Source organism: Oryctolagus cuniculus, chromosome 13 (genome assembly GCF_051225735.1).
Source record: "Oryctolagus cuniculus isolate XC-2025 breed Fujian yellow rabbit chromosome 13, ASM5122573v1, whole genome shotgun sequence".
NCBI classification, from domain to species: Eukaryota; Metazoa; Chordata; class Mammalia; order Lagomorpha; family Leporidae; genus Oryctolagus; species Oryctolagus cuniculus.
In genome coordinates this window covers 97,352,812-97,365,107 of record NC_142879.1, presented here as the reverse complement: position 1 = coordinate 97,365,107, position 12,296 = coordinate 97,352,812, and the positions used below count along the sequence as shown (strand labels likewise).

Genomic DNA, 12,296 nt, shown 5'->3' with positions numbered 1-12,296 from the left:
CCACGCCTGCCGCTGGGTCAGCCCAAAGGAGGGCTCTCGTCCGGCTCGGCACCCACGAGTCCAGACCAGGGGCCCTCCGCAGAGCTCCAGAAACACCAGTCCTGAGGCTCCGCACACCTGCCTCATCCCTGGTCCCCCAGCCTGCTGCAGGGGACACTCCAGGCCTTAGTGCAGGTCCTCCCCTGCAGCCCCACACCAGTGGAGGTTCCGGCCCACTCTGACCCCGGCGCCGGGCTCCTGAGGCCCCACTGCCTACTCTGTCTGTGGCCTTTGGTCTGCACCTGGCTGGCCCCAAACCCCAGGCCTTAGGGAGTGAGAGACCCCACACGGCCATGCCCCGGCTCTCCCAAGCCCATGGGGTCTCCTGCACCTCCTACCAGAAACAGCAGAGACCCCACCAGGCCACCATATATACGACCATTTTATTGACATACACAGATGAGTACTGACTGTGGTTACAGGACAAACCCACTGCTGAGAACCACACACACTGAAAGAGGGCTCCCCGGGGCTTAAAGTTTGGCAGGTGCTGGGCTGGGCCGGGCCATGAGGCAAACCCTCCAACTGATGGGCACCTAGATGCCGGCAGGGACCCAGTGACATCCGGGCCACCACTGCCACCTCCCCCACAGAGCCTGGTCAGAGTCACCTGCCAGTTATCTGGAGGAGGCCCTACCCAGAGACGGCCTGGACCCTGGGCACATCTCACCTTCACCGCTGGGCTCTGGGTCCTCGGGCCCCTCGGGTGGGGGCTCAGCCCCAAACAGGATCCTTACGATTTGGAGCTCCCCAGCCTGGGAGAGCAGAGGGGGTGGCCCGGTGCTGCACCCCGCCCCCCGGCTCAGGCGCCCGTGGGTTGTCCAGGGCGGGGCCCTGGGTGGGCACTTGGGTCTCTATGGCTGCAGTGGTGGCCTAAGGGCAGGGCAGCCTGCAGGAGTGGCAGCACACCTTGCTGTAGTACCAGTGGCTGCACAGGTTCACCTTGATGACCAGGGCACAGTTGGTGCCTGGCTGGTCCTGACAGCTGTCATCTGGGGAGAGGGCACAGAGCGGAGGTTGGGGGTCAGCAGGAGGCCAGAGGTGAGAGCCCTGCTGGCCGCCCCAGCACCTTGTGTCCTGCCACGGGGTAGCTCTGGCACAGAGCACCTTGGGCAGGGCCATGAGCCCATCACAGGGATCCCAGCGGGTGTCAGGCTCCCAGTGGACACCAGCAGGAGGTGTGGAAGGGGCAAGGCCGGGGGCCAGGACTTGTGGTAGCAGTGCATTCTGGGAGCCCACAGGTGCACAGCCCCCTGCACCGTGCCCAGAGCAGAATCCATCACCCACACCTGCAGCATATTCCAGGTGCCCAAGCCAGGACCCCTGTGGCCCAAGTCAGGCCCCCATCCTGGTCCCTGGGCCCCACACTCCCTGCCCACCGTGGCTGACCCTCTTCTCCCTCAGTCTCCAGCCCCAGTGGGCTTTCCCCTCCCCCTCCCCGGGCTCTGCCATCCAACAGGGCGCCTGCTCACCCTCCATGCCCCGGCTCCCGCACCTCCTCCACAAGTCCCCGCCCGGCCCACAGCCTGCCCCTGCTCACCTGGGGGCTCTGTGGGGCAGGGCTGCAGGTCACAGGCCTGCCTACCCACTGGCTTCACTGGCGGGTCACAGCCACGCACGATGTCGGTGCCCTCGTAGCACTTCACGTCTCGCATCCTTATGCCCACCCCACAGGTCTTGGTGCACTCATGGGGCAGCGACAGGACAAAGGTGACCCTCAGCTTCCTGCACGGGCCCCGCCCACCTGGCCAGGCTTGCCACTGAGCAGGGGTGGGGACAGCACTGGGGGGCTGCCCAGAGCTGCCTCAGTTTCCCCAGCTGCACCATGAGGGGTGGCCACCTCAGGACCTCCATGATCCCAGCTGTGCAGGGTCTGTGAGGCACCTTTTGAAGCCATCACCCCAGCCCCGGCTCCTCACCGGGTGCTCTCCCTGCAAAACTCCACGAGCTGCTCACACCCCAGGGACACTGCTCTTACAAACAATTGGGGAGAACAGACTAGGGTCACTCCCGCCAAGGGGGCCTGGAGCAGTGGTCAGGACTCCCCTCCCAGCCGGCCTGGTTGTTCCCAGAGGTGGCCTTGGCCTCTCCAGCCAGTCCCCCAGGTAGGCCTGCCTGCTCCCCCTCCAGGCCCCAGCTCCCCTGGGGTTCTCCACAAGCCCCAGCCCAGCCCCCAGCCTCCCTCCTGCCATGGAACGAGCAAGTGCATGTGTGTCCCAGTCCCAGAGGAGCAGGTGCAGTGTGGGAGGGGTGAGGAGGGCCCGGGGCAGGACCCTGGCCTGGGGGTTGTTGCGCCCATCAGATCCCTGTAACACAGACTCTGCAGCTCGGGCCCTGAAACTGGAAGGCTTGGCACTTGCCTGTCACGGCTACAGCCAAGGGTAGGGGCGCCCTGGCTGGGGGGCTCTGCGGCATCCTGTGATGGTTCCTGGGCACCCAGTCCCCTGTGACACGTCACTTTATCCCCTGTGCTCCTGCCCTGGGCCGGCGGCTCACAGAGGCCGCTCTGGGCCTCCCCGCTGGCCCCTCCTGAGAGCTCTGGCATGGCCGGCCAGGGAGGGCCAGGGAGAGTCCAGAGGGGACTGGCACAGGCAGGGGCCGCCCTCCCTCCCTCTGCCCCTCCCCCAGTGGCCAGTTCGCGAGGCTCCTCCTCACCCCCTACTCTGCCCTTTCACTTGGGGGACAGGCAGATGTGGGAGGGGCCTCAGGGTTCCTCTCTGAGGAGTGGGGAGACCCCTCTCCTTCGGGCACTGCTGGGCCCGGGGTGAGGGCTCAGCTCCCATCTGCAGAGAGGTGAGACCCCAGTCCTGTCTCACCTGACGTCCTCAGGCTGGGCGGCCTGGGGACCAGGACTGAAGTGGGGGGGTCACCACCCTCTCTGGGGCCCACAGGGTCCTGGCCCAGGCTCTGCTATTATGTGGTCTCCAAATCCCACAACCCTGCCTTGGCTGTGGCTCACCCGGGATGAGGGCTGCCCCCATGGGCTCCGTCAGCACCCCAGGCTGCCACTGATAGCTTCAAGGTCAGTGCTAGGGGCCGGCGCTATGGCGTAGCAAGTTAAGCCTCTGCCTGCAGCACTGGCATCCCACATGGGACCAGTTCGAGTCCCAGCTGCTCTACTTCAGATACGACTCCCTGCTGATGTGCTTGGGAAACCAGCAGAAGACAGACCAACTGCTTGGACCCCTGCACCCATGTGGGAGACCCAGAAGAAGCTCTGGGCTCCTGCCTTCAGCATGGCACAGGCCCTGCCATTGTGGCCATTTGGGGAGTGAACCAGAAGATGGAAGGCCTCCCTCTGTCTCTGTCTCTCTTCCCTCCTCCTCTCTCTGTAACTCTGCCTTTCAAATAAATATATATATGTATATATCAACCAGGTCAAGCCAAGCTGGACGCGAGCAGACCCATAGGCCCAGTGAGAGAGCTGCAGAGACAACAGGATGCTATCAGGCTTTTGGAAGGCATGGCTCTCGTGCAACCTGATGTGGCACAGGTGAGCAGCTTCCTGGGGACAGAGGCTGGGGTGGGGACGAGCGGCAGGGCGGGAGCCCCGGGGCTGGCCGCTCACCTCCAACCAAGGGCTGGAGTACCACTTGAAGCAAGGCCTCTCAAAACAGGTGCTCTCCTCCGGCAGCTTCTTGGTCAGCCCACACTCAGGCCCACTGTGCATCTACAACTTCCCATTGGTCAGCTCTATGCACAGGACCAGTCGCTTCTTCACATCTCGCCACAGGTGGTGTTGCACTGAGGCGGGGGACAGGTCAGATCAGAGGCCAGGGGCTGAGAGGGCTGGGACGGCTGCCCCTGCCCGAGGTGGGGGGAACCCTGTGACAACAGCTGGTCAGTAGATACGGGGCGGGGGGGACGCTGGGACCGATGGCGCATCGGCTGAGAACTCTTTGTTCCACAACCGTTTGTCCCCAAATGAGTTTGATCAAAAGAAGTGGAACCCGAAATCATCTGTTTGAAACAAATTGGTTAATGACCATTTGGCTGGGGGTGCTGTGGCCAGAATCGATTTAGCAGACAACACTTTGTCCCAAGATGATTTGGTTAATAGTGGTCTGCTTAAAGGCACATTGGAAGCAATGGGTCTGGCATGGGGTGGGGGTTGACAAGCATGGACAGCAGGCTGCCCGGCCCGCAGGCCAGAAGCAGTTGCAGCCGGACAGCACCTGCCCCGTGCCCCATCACTCGGGCGCCTAGGTGCCTGGTGTGGGGACGCTGCCAGTTCTGCATGCACCATCGTGGTGGAGCCTGTGCCCACTTGGAGCTGAGAGGTCGCAAGGGGTTCCCCCGCCTGTTTGGCTCTGTGTGTGTCAAATCCATCTCAGCGAACTCCGCCTTCAAAGTTGCAGCCAGCTCCTGGCCAACCTGCTGTTCTCCGATGCCCTCTGGCCAGGCACCCGCATCTCCGGGACACTCACCAGCCCCAGTCCTGGGCCAGCCAGTGGGCTGGCCAGTTCTTGTCCCCACAGGGGTGGATGGACAGAGACTTGGTCTCCACCTGGCGCTGGGACTCAGGGACTACGCGGCCATCGCTGGTCTTGCAGCACACATGCCTGATGGTGTGGCTCTGCCCTCAGCTCCCTCTGCACTCCAAAAGGGAGAAGGCAGGGGCCTGGGGGGGGCGCTCCACAAGCCCCCAGCCCCCAGGGAGGGGAAAGCACCCCAGGCAGTGTGGGAAGCCATTGCCATAGTAACCACTTTTTAAATCACATTTTCTAATTACGGAAATAATGCCTGCTTGATGACAAACACACACCTACAGATAGGGGCTGCGCACAGGGGACCCAGCTGGCATCTGAGCAGACGAGAGGGGCAGAGACAGAGATGGGGAGAGGCGGATGGAGATGGGGAGACGGGCAGAGACAGACCGAGACATAGGGAGAGGCAGATGGAGATGGGATGAGATGGACAGAGACAGACAGGGAGAGATGGGTAGAGATGGGGAGAGACACACCAAGACATGGGGAGAGGCAGATGGAGACGGGGGGAGGTGGAAGGGCAGAGATGGACAGGGAGAGACAGACTGAGACATGGGGAGAGGCAGACAGAGATGGAGGGAGAGACGGGTAGAGATGGACAGGGAGAGATGGGTAGAGATGGGTAGAGATGGACGGAGATGGGGAGAGACAGACCGAGACATGGGGAGAGGCGGAGACATGGGGAGAGGTGGATGGAGATGGGGAGAGATAGACGGAGCTGGGGGGAGGCGGACAGAGACAGGAGAGATGGGGGAGATGAGCAGAGACAGGGAGAGACAGACCGAGACGTGGGGGAGATGGATGGAAACGGGGGGAGACAGGCCGAGACGGACAGAGAGAGACAGATCGAGACAAGGAGAGACGGACGGAGACGGGCGGAGACAGCCAGGTCAGATGGGGGCTTTGATTCCTCGGAACTACAGGGAGACCTGGCACTCAGGGGCTCCTCCCTCACACCCTTGCTCCAGAAACTGGAGAAGCCGGGGGCAGCAGAGGCCGGCCCCGTGCCAGCCATACTCACCAGCCCCCAGTCAGACGTGGTCCACTGGTGGTCGCAGGGGGACCTGTGCAGCTCTTTTCGCCCACCGGCCTGGTGTTGGGGTCACACAGCCTCTCGTCCTCAGAGCAGTGGATGTGCCTAGTCACCACGCTGTGCTCCCCGTACTTGGCTGTGCACTGTGAGGGGTGGGCGGGGGGCTGGGTATGAGGCTGAGCTCCATGGCTGGCTCTAGTCCTTGCCCCTCCACCCATGGCCCTGCCAAGCCCCAGCCAGCCCACGGCCAGCTGCACTCTGCAGAGGCCCACCAGCTCACATTGGAACCCTGGGACATCTCCCACTGCCCAACCCTGCCCAGCAACACAAAGATCCAAACTCCACCCAGCCAGGCCTCACCTCTCACTCAGGACCCGCCCCCCAGGTTCCACCCAGCCCCGCCCCCTCAATCAGGCCCCACTGGCCCCACCCACCCCGGCCCCCCACTCCCACCCCAGTCCCACCCCCACCCCCACCCAGGCTCCAACTGGCCCCATCCCCACCTGGCCCCACCCAGCCCCACCCTCACCCAGGCCCCACCCACACCCAGGTTCCACGAGGCCCTGCCCCCTCACTCAGGTCCCACCTGGCCCCACCCAGCCCCACCCTCACCCAGGCCCCACCCACACCCAGGTTCCACACGGCCCCTCACTCAGGTCCCGACTGACCGGCCCCTGCCCCCGCCCAGGCCCCTCTTGGTCACGCCCAGTCCCACTGGATCCCTGCCACAGCTGCCACCAATTCACCTCCAACCATCTCCCACTGTGGCCTACAGGCTGGGTTGCGGCAAACCTTGTGCTCCTCCGGCCGCACGGCCTCGGCCGCCTCCCACAGGTCGCTGTTCACGGAGCTGTCGAAGCCGGGGGACGGCATCTTCCAGCAGCCCAGGATGGGGAACTGGTAGCTCCAGCTGCTACTCTCCCACCTGCTTCGGGGGTGGGGCGGCCTTCAATGACCCCACACCTTGTGGCCGGAGCCCTGACAACCCTGCACTCCAGAGACACGTGGCCCCAGGTCCCAGGGGTTGGGCCTGACAGGGAGGCCTGGGGCCGAACTGGAGGTCGTCGCCATGACAACCGGGGACAGGGTGGTTCCTGAGCCTGTGGCCCCCCCAAGGCCTGTGATGCCTCTTCCTGCTCTCACCTTTGCATCTTGGGGCCCTACTGACCCATCTCCCACCCACCACCCCCTCTCAGGACCATGCTCCAGTGTCCTGGAGCCCTGAGCCCCCTTGTGTGCTGCTGTGCTGCCCTGGACCCTGGGCTGGGCCTTGTTCTCCATGAACCCTGGCACAGAGAAATGAAAGCCACATGTTTGCAGCCGTGTCCAGTGGGGTCCAGGGGCCCCTCATCTTCCCTGCCCCTCCCGGAAAGCAGTAAGACCCCCCCCCCGGCTGCCAGGAGCTGGGTGAGTGCTCCCCATCTCAGAGGCTCCCCCAGCGGCTCTGGGGCCCCTGCACCAATTCCTGGGCTGGTCCACACCAGGGCACGATGCACCTCGGGCTCCATCTCTGACCGTGTCTGTGAGGCAGGACAGGAGGCCTGGGACTGGAACACTGACCAGCCTCTGCCCATGTGAGTTGGCCAGCAGCCTGCATTCCCAGGGATACGAGAATCTTTTGAAAAGTTCATGGAAAATGTGCACAGTGAAAACCTAGGCATGGCTTCCACCATGTTTTTCACCCGAAAAAACTTTTTTTTTTTTTTTTGACAGGTAGAGTTAGACAGTGAGAGAGGGAGAGACAGAGAGAAAGGTCTTCCTTCCATTGGTTCACCCCCCCAAGTGGTTGCTATGGCCAGCGCGCTGCGCATATCTGAAGCCAGGTGCTTCCTCCTGTTCTCCCATGCAGGTGCAAGGTCCAAGAACTTGAGCCATCCTCCACTGCACTCCCGGGCCACAGCAGAGAGGTGGACTGGAAGAGGAGCAACTGGGACAGAACCGGTGCCCCAACCGGGACTAGAACCTGGGGTGCTGGCGCCGCAGGCAGATTAGCCAAGTGAGCCGCGGTGCCGGCCCCGAAGAAACTTTTAATCTCATTTTCCCATGAGCTTCTGGAAGGGCCTCGGAATCCCTGTGGGTTTATAAAACCCAGCTGCACCCAGCAGAGGTCATTGGGACAGACGTGGTGTAGGGAAGGGTGGAGTGCATCTATCAAGACCCCTATGCCCTCCTCCAGGGGCCCCACCATCCAGCCCGGAGGGCCAGGTCTGACTGCTGTCCTGAGCGGAGGCTCAGGCATCCCAGCCACCCCATGGCTGCCTGGGCAAGTACCTGGGCTGGCGCTCCCTCCCAGGCGGGGGTACCTGGGCTGGCACTCCCTCCCAGGTGGGGGTACCTGGGCTGGCGCTCCCTCCGGAAAGGTACCTGGGCTGGCACTCCCTCCCGGGTGGGAGTACCTAGGCTGGCACTCCCTCCCAGGCAGGGGTACCTGGGCTGGCACTCCCTCCCTGGCGGGGGTACCTGGGCTGGCACTCCCTCCCAGGCAGGGGTACCTGGGCAGGCGCTCCCTCCCAGGTGGGAGTACCTAGGCTGGCACTCCCTCCCAGGCAGGGGTACCTGGGCAGGCGCTCCCTCCCGGCGCAGAACTTGTGCACGGGCTCCAGCCGGGTCAGGGCGTCACAGTAGCTGTCGTCCACCTTGACGCCGTCCTAGCGGACACACATGGCATATGTCGACATGACCCCTAGGTCCAGGGCAAGGGAGGGTCCTGTGAGCCCCACGGTTAACCAGAGGGCCTTGGGTGAGTGAAGGGACGGCTCAGAGCCTGGCTTCCCGGTTTGGGGACCAGGATGTCCCCGGGCTCAAGGCATCACTGGAGGAGCTCAGGGAGAGCCACTGGGTGCCTCTGAGCCCTCTCCTCACCCACGGCTTAATCTACCATCCACGTCTCTTCTCATTTTTAAAGAGGAGGCTGGGGCTTCCCTCCAAGGCCGACAGACTCCTGGTTGGAAGCCCGAGGTGAGGGCACGGCTGGGGGAAAGATGATAACCACATCCCAGCCTTGCCTCTCCCTCCCACGTCCCCTCCCTCCTGGACTGGGTGGATTTGCCTCTGCTGCTCCTGTTGGAGATTGTCTCCTGGGTCCCCGGAGCATGGGAGTGGTCGATGCTACCACTCCTCCCACAAGTGCAAGAACGCACGTCGGAGCGGCCCTAGGAAGGGACCAGCGAATGGCCCTGTGAAGGGGCCAGCGCCAGACCAGGCCCAAGAGACCTGCTGCAGGCCGCAGGACCCCAGGGGCTGTCTGCGCCCTGCCACAGCGTCCCTGCTCCTCATGCTGAATCCGGAGTGAGCCCGCACTTGGAGCTTGAGATCAGGCCCGGCACATGGCTAGTTCAAAGCAGTCATGTGCCCTGATGGTAGTCGGCTGCAGCGCCTCATGCCCTGGCCAAGAGTTCCAGCCCAGGGTCCCTGAGACCCTGTGGAAGCTGGCTGCCACACCCCTGCCTGGAGCTGAGTTCTTTAATGTTGGTAGCTGGAGCCTGAGTGGCCAGTGTCCCCAGCCACCCAGCACCCAGCTGGAGGGAGGCAGGAGCAGGGCATTCTGGAACATTCTTGTCTCACAAGTGCTCCTTTCTTGGTGGGAAGAAATCCAGGACTGATGGGAGAAGGTGGGAGTGAGATGCCTGCATGTGGGGTGCAGTCACGGTGTGAAACCCACATTCTTCAGCACCCCTGTAGGGAGCCCCAACAACTCCCAGGCTGCATCTCTCTGCCCCCTAGCTGTGTTGGGGAGCTTTGGCACCCGCTGGTGGAGTTACGCTGAGGCACTGCACTCCCTGGCCACAGCAGAGAGCTGGCCTGGAAGAGGGGCAACCAGGACAGAATCCGGCACCCCAACCGGGACTAGAACCCGGTGTGCCGGTGCCGCTAGGCGGAGGATTAGCCTAGTGAGCTGCGGCGCCGGCCCAAATGAGTAAATCTTAAACACACACACACACACACACACACACACAAAACCATTTAATAAACCCATATTGTCTGCTACAAATCCATTGTTTGCAGAAGAATTCTGGAGAATGATTTGGGATTTAGAGCAGGTTTGCATGAGGGAGGAGGGAACTTAGAACAGTAACCTGCCACTGACCACAAAAAGTTTAGGGGATTCTTGCTTCACGTGGATATAAAGAAAATTATCTCATTCAGCTGGCCGTGTAAGTGTTGACAGAAAAGTTCTCTTCCTCTTAAAAAAGAAAATCTTGAAACGAACAGCTCTCACTGGACTGAGTTTCTTGGCACACTGCTAAATCTAATGCATCTCTCTGTGCCTGGTACTCAGTGTGTTTGACACGGAGCAAAGGGTCAGAGTGCCCTAGATGAAGGGTAAGTGACCATTCAGCCAGGCCCAGATGGAGGCCTTTAGAGGCCTTGAGGACGTCGGGGTATGCCCACCATTCCTGTTTAAAGCTCAGAGTTAAGTGTAAGGAAATCCAGTTTTGTTCTATTTTATGAAATATTAGATGTCAAGTGCTTTTGGTGTCTGGCTTTGCTGGAGCCTGCACCTGCCCAGCTCTGCCTACACCCTGTCTTCCCAGTGAGCTCCTAACCTGCCCCCACATGTCCTGCCAAGCTAGTATATTGTGAACACAGCCTCAGACAAGGTGAAGAGTGTACCTTTTTTTTTTTTTTTTTTGATAGGCAGAGTGGACAGTGAGAGAAAGAGAGAGAGAGAGAGAGAGAGAGAGAGAGAGAGAAAGGTCTTCCTTTGCCGTTGGTTCACCCTCCAATGGCCGCCGCGGTCGGCGCGCTGTGGCCGGTGCACCGCGCTGATCCGATGGCAGGAGCCAGGAGCCAGGTGCTTTTCCTGGTCTCCCATGGGGTGCAGGGCCCAAGCACCTGGGCCATCCTCCACTGCACTCCCTGGCCACAGCAGAGAGCTGGCCTGGAAGAGGGGCAACCAGGACAGAATCCGGCGCCCCAACCGGGACTAGAACCCGGTGTGCCGGCGCCGCTAGGTGGAGGATTAGCCTAGTGAGCCGCGGCGCCGGCCGAGTGTACCTTCTTTTAAGAAGCATTTTGATGTCATATTGAAACATCGCAAACATAAAATTTGAGGCTAGAGTTGGAACATGAAATTTTTTCCTAAGTTTATTTTTATTTTACTTGAAAGACACAGAGACAGAGAGAAGGATCTTCTGTACACTGGTTCTCTCCTCCAAATGCCTGCAACAGCTGGATCTGGGCCAGGGAGAACCCAGGAACTGGGAGCTCTATCCAGGCCTCCCACAAGAGTGGCAACCACCCAAGCATTTGCCTTGGGCTGGCGCTGTGGTGCAGCGGATTGATGCCCTGGCCTGAGCGCTGGAATTCCCTATGGGTGCTGGTTCTAGTCCTGGCTGCTCCACTTTCGATCCAGCGCTCTGCTGTGGCCTGGGATAGCAGTAGAGGATGGCCCAAGTCCATAGGCCCCTAAGCCCACATGGGAGACCCAGAAGAAGCTCCTGGCTTTGGATCAGCACAGTTCCGGCCATTGTGGCCAATTGGGGAGTGAACCATTGGATGGAGGACATCTCTCTCTCTGCCTCTCCTCTCTATGTGTAACTATGACTCTCAAGTAATAAATAAATAAATCTTAAAAAAAAAAGTGGGAGTTTGCCACTATGGGGTTGGGGGAGTGGAGGTAGAAGGCAAACTGCAGAAGAGTTGGGCGCTCTTTGAAGCCTCTGGGAACTTTCTCTTATCTGTTTCACTAGCTGCCCCGTGCAGCTTATCTGTTTGCCAGGTGCTTTGCAAGGAGTCTGGAAGGGTCTGGTTTAACACCAAGGGTCTCACTAAAGGGAGAAATGGGGTGGGGGGGAGAGGGGAAGGATTAGGGAAGGGGCAAAATATCCTTTACAGGGATCCATTACACACGCGATATATTCCTTCTTAAAATTACAGCTTTGGGGAATAAAGCACTAGAACATAAACATGATAAGAAAATAAAGAAAAACAAAATTATACATTACCTGAAAAAATAAAGGGAATAGAGCCTCATCAGAAAATATCAAGAAAATTCAATTCAGAACTACAAATATCACAAATGACCACATTCACAGTAAGAGGGATGCACATTTAAACTACAAGGACACACTATTTTTTATGTATTGGAGAAGCAGAGATCAAACAATTTGGCCACTGTGTTGGTGAAGATCTAAAGGGGGGGTGTGTGCTGTGGCTTAGCAGGTAAGGCTGCCGCCTGCAGTGCCAGCATCCCATATGCGTGCCGGTTCGAGTCCTGGTTGCTCCACTTCTGATCCGGCTCTCTGCTATGGCCTGGAAAGTAACAGAAGATGGCCCAAATCCTTGGGCCCCTGGATCCACAAAGCAGGCCTGGAAGAAGTTCATGGCTCCTGGCTTTGGATTGGCTCAGCTCTGGCTATTGTGGCCAACTGGGGAGTGAACCAGTGGATGAAAGGCCTCTCTCTCTCTGCTTCTCCTTCTCTTTCTGTGTAACTCTGACTTTCAAATAAATAAATAAACCTTTAAAAGAAAACAAATAAATATACCCTGTTATTGTGGGCCTTATCTGCTTGTGGGTTTTTCAAGTTTATTTACACACATTCTAGAAGAGAAATCACAAGCAGGTGAAACAGATCCTTCTAAGAATGCCATTGGGTGAGTCAGGGCAGGATGGGAGGGAGGCTTCCTCTTCCCTGGGTCACATTTGAGTCTGGTACTATGTGGACAGCTTACCCAGAGGAAACCTGTTCCCACAGCACAGTCCATGGCGAGGCTCTGGGAGGGAACACTTTCCC

General features: G+C 59.9%; 1 pseudogene; it reads right to left on the bottom strand.

Annotated features, from left to right (window-relative positions):
* Positions 1-425: 425 nt before the first annotated feature.
* LOC149122771 (ADAMTS-like protein 2) lies at positions 426-12,267 on the bottom strand (annotated as a pseudogene).
* Between the last annotated feature and the right edge of the window lie 29 nt (positions 12,268-12,296).